The sequence below is a fragment of the Macrobrachium nipponense genome, chromosome 5, assembly GCF_015104395.2.
Source record: "Macrobrachium nipponense isolate FS-2020 chromosome 5, ASM1510439v2, whole genome shotgun sequence".
NCBI lineage: Eukaryota > Metazoa > Arthropoda > Malacostraca > Decapoda > Palaemonidae > Macrobrachium > Macrobrachium nipponense.
The window spans coordinates 18,853,413-18,858,378 of NC_061107.1; positions in this window are offsets into that span (position 1 = coordinate 18,853,413).

Below are 4,966 nucleotides of genomic sequence, written 5' to 3' on the forward strand. Positions count from 1 at the left end.
CTGATTCAATTGCCTTAGATAATGGAGGGGGTGGCGTGTGTCGTGGAGAGAGAGAGAGAGAGAGAGAGAGAGAGAGAGAGAGAGAGTGGGGGGGGGGATGTTACCAGTTGCATTAGACGCACGTATCCATTGCTACCTTTTAATAAATACCGAGATTAGATTCTGATCTCGGATATTATATATGTATCTATTTTACGGAGAGAGAGAGAGCGAGCGCGGAAACTATAGCTATGGTTACCTCCGTCGAACATGCTAATGATCTGGTATTCCGTTGTGAATCCACTACTCTCCCATTACGCTACAGTGAATAAACATTTTATTTGAAACTAACTGAATAAACATTACCAAGGAATAATGGATGAACTGGAGAGTGTGTTCGTACAGCATCCCCGTAAATACGCGGTTGTTAACGAATTTGGTCGCAGAAATTTATTTCCGTTCGGCGTTTCCATTTTTTTTACCGTAACTAATTTCTTATTCACGATACAGTATTTCTCCTGGGTAACCGGGGAAAATCCGTTGTGCTAGATTTATGAGCAAAGCGCTGTTTGTTTTATCTTCAACGCGTGGGAAGACAGAGAGCCTTTGAAGTCTTTAGGTACTGATGGTGAACATTGTAGGGGAACTTTTCAGTATTGTCTCTATACATATATCTTCCTTTCGCTGATATGCAGATTAGCAGGGATTGGGACGAGGCAGAGGCATCGTTTTTGTACGAATTAACACAAATCTCACAATGTCAGGTTACCTCTTTGGTCGAAATACTCTCTCTCTCTCTCTCTCTCTCTCTCTCTCTCTCTCTCTCTCTCTCTCTCTCTCTCTCTATATATATATATATATATATATATATATATATATGTATATATATGTATATATATATATATTATATATATATATATATATATATGGTAATGATGTAAGTATGTGCCACATACACTTTGAAAACGCATTGAGCATTATCAACCAAACTTGGTATACTTGACTTACAATTTGGAAAAGAATACTGTGGGGGTAAGACATCACTGGCACCAAAGGGGTGTGTGTGTGTGTGTGTGTGTGTGTGTGTGTGTGTGTAGGGGGTGAAATGTAAAAATAACCCAAAATGACAGATATTAACATTTAATCCAGTTCTCAAGGTCAGTGAGAAGAATTGTGACTCTCCCGATGCCTTTCAAGTCCAAATTCAGGCATGAAGGGGCCCTGAGAGGGGGTGGGAAGGGAGTAACATGTCAAAATAACATAAAACGACAGATATGAGTCCAATTCATAGTTTTTGAGGTTGCTGAGATGAATAGTAACACGCCAGATACCTTTAAGTCCAAGTTCAGCTTCGATAGCAAAGGGGGGTTGAGAAGGGGTGGGAGAGGGATGCCATGTAAAAATAACAGAAAACGACAGATATTAGTATCTAAATCATAATTTTCGAGATCTCAGATATGAATAGTGACACTCATAATGCCATTTAAGTTCAAGATCAACCCTGGTAGTAAGGGAAAGGGATGATGAAGGGGAAATGAAAAGAAAATTTAAATGTAAAAAATAACAGCTATTGGTTTCTAATCCATAGTTTTTGAGATCGCTGTGATGATTAGAGACACTCCTAATTCCCTTTAATTCCAAGTTCAGCCCCAGAGTAGTGAAATGTAACTGAAGTTACTATCACAACAGAAGAGAGAGAGAGAGAGAGAGAGAGAGAGAGAGAGAGAGAGAGAGAGAGAGAGAGAGAGAGAGTTTATCAGTTGCCATTCAGAGTTTTCCTGGACAGTGCCGGGTTGGTCAGATAGTTACTGATGAAATCTTACTCAGAAATAAATTTCGTACAGGCTGCAAAGATCTAGAATATTTTTGCCGTGGCTATATATAATATCAATAAAAATATAATTGTTCTGTTGTACCTCACACAAAAGAATACTATTCGAATCATATACCTTTGATGTGTTAAACACCTGTACAGCTTGTTTCTGCTGTTTGAAATAGTACTGCTGCTCAAAGCAATGAATACGTATCATACATTTTCAGGTTGAAATGTCTATACTACATGCAAATTGACAAATAAAAAGCGAACTGGGTATATGCTCCATTGCATGTGCTTCAAGGGAATAAATATATTCCATACATTTTAAGAACACCGAGTTAAAAAATATATTTGCATCAGGGCCACATTCAGATGGGCATTTTGTTTTTTGCTTGAATTGTTTGTAATTCTTTACTTTAAGCTTTTCTGCATAAAAGCTTTTTCACTGTAATTCCACTATTTGGACTATTTCAGAGTGAAAAATCTTTCGCAATTGTTGAATAGAAATTTTGGAAAAATACAGGCTCTGCTCGAACAAAGGAAACGTTATGGTAATTAATCAGTGAATCAGTCGAACTGTATATACTTGGGCCCTATTAGCCAAATCTTTCTCGTTTTCTTATTTTTGACTGACGTAGTACCCTATCTTTAAAATCAATAGCTTCTTTTTTCGCCTTTCTGACGCTGGATTATCTTTGAGTTTAAAATTCCTGCTTTTTATTCAAAATCTACAAGCATTTCTTGTGCTCAAAATATAATTACACTTTACACGAAATATTCAGCTCATCTTTTTGAAAAGCTCTAATTGGGTTGAAAGCAAAAGCAGTGTTTATTTATCTCAGGACCCTCATTATCTTATCAAGAATAACAGATGGAGAGGTAATTTCGAATGGATAGATAGCCTCCCGCTCGGTCCCTGGGACCCTCAGGGAATAGAATTGGATTACTAGGATTTAGGCCAAAGGCCAAGCGCTGGACCTATGGGATCATTCAGCGCTGAAAAGGAAATGGACAGTAAGAAGGTCTGAAAGGCGTAACAGGAGGAAAACCTTAAAGCAGTTGCACTTCACGAAGAAAACCGGAATTGTCTTCGACAAAAAAAAAAGCGTAGGGAAGCTAATTGATGTCTGCCTCGCCACCGGCCCGCCAAACCCCTCCTAAATTACCCAATTACCGTCCTTGACACTTCCTCTGTCCCCCGACTTCCCTCGGTAATTAGCTCATAGACAGCGGCCATCATTTATGAATTGCCATCATTCTGTTCTCCGTACCACTAATGGATGGAAATGATCTAAATCTGAGTCTTTTTTTTTCTAGCACGGTAGCATCCATCTTAAATGTGAGAATATTTCCATAGAAATTCATACGCCCCCTTTATTTTAGTGTTCTATTCGCCATCGATAACTGAAAATTTTTCCTCTAACCTCCTGTGACTAAATTTCTCGATTTTTATTTTTATTTTATTGTAACTTCCAGGAATTGCATTAAATGCTTCTTCATACCTATTTGCAAATATTTTTCTCTCTTCTCTCTAAGGTTTGTTTGTTTGTTTGTTTGTTTGTTTGTTTGTATGGTGTTTTTACGTTGCATGGAACCAGTGGTTACTCAGCAACGGGACCAACGGCTTTACGTGACTTCCGAACCACGTCGCGAGTGAACTTCTATCACCAGAAATACACATCTCTCACCCCTCAGTGGAATACCTGAGAATCGAGCTCGCGGCCACCGAGGTGGCAGACCAAGACCATACCGATCACCCCACTGAGGTGCTCTTTTCTTCTAAGGGATTTACTGTATGTGTGGACTAGGTTTTAAAGGAAATCGTCTTATCTCATCACAAATCTCAAATGTAAAACTTTCCCAAATTATTCGGAATTTTTGTTTCCAAATGTTTTGTTCTGCTTCCGAGATAGGAATCTCTCCTTAACCCAGGACCGATATGGAATCCTGCATTCCCTTTTCCTCCATCATACTATTGATAGACAGCATTTAGTAGATTTATTGGCAAAAAACCATTATGACAAATGAACTGCAAACTTAGAGGAAATGGGAAGGTACAATATTAGAAACATACGTATTCTTATCTCTTAGGTTGAAGCCCACATCACGTCATATATATACGTATATATATATAGTATATATATATATATATATATATATATATATATATATATATGTATATATATGTATATTCACACCATATATTAATACATATATACATAATATATGTATGGTGTGTGTGTGTATTTACAGTATGTATGTACCTATGTATGTATCTAAAACGATAATTAGTTAATCCTTCCACTCCTGACATGGTTAATCCTATGTTCAGTAGAGATATAAAAGCCCATGTGTATCTCTCTCTCTCTCTCTCTCTCTCTCTCTCTCTCTCTCTCTCTCTCTCACGTCTTATCGAAGAAGGAGCAATATTACAATACTAAGGATGCTGTTTCAATGGACGATAATGGCAGCCAACAGAATGTGAGCTCCACTGCATTCAGCCTCTTCAACGCATCGCAATTCATAGGAGTTCGGCGAGAACGAGTCCACTTTATTTTCAAAGGGACGATCTCCTAATAACACGCGTGGATCAAAGGAGCGGTAACATCAGCCCCCTCACATAGAGTGTGGTGGATAAGAAATGAAATCTTTCCATTTCAAGCTATCTGACAGGGACGATGGGGGAGGTGTTTCTCGCCCTCTTGTCTGAGGAGCCCAGATATTGGAAAACTCTCCTTTACTCTCTCAGGGGCCCCGGATACTTGGGGGATGGATGGGGTGGGGTGGGGTGGGGGACACCTCAATACTCCCTTTATGTTAGTGGGGGTTGGAAAAGCCAATCCACTACCTCCCAGATCCTTAGGTAGAATATGACGTCAATATGAGTTTGCATCAAATTGTTTGTATGGTGTTTTTACGTTGCATGGAACCAGTGGTTATTCAGCAACGGGACCAACGGCTTTACGTGACTTCCGAACCACGTCGAGAGTGAACTTCTATCACCAGCAATACCCATCTCTCATTCCTCAATGGAATGCTCGAGAATCGAACTGGCGGCCACCGAGGTGGAACACCAACACCATACCAACCACGCCACTGAGGCGCGCATTAATGTGTTGACCCTATTTATAGAAATCCATTTAAAGGGAGCAATTAAGCATCAATATGTTG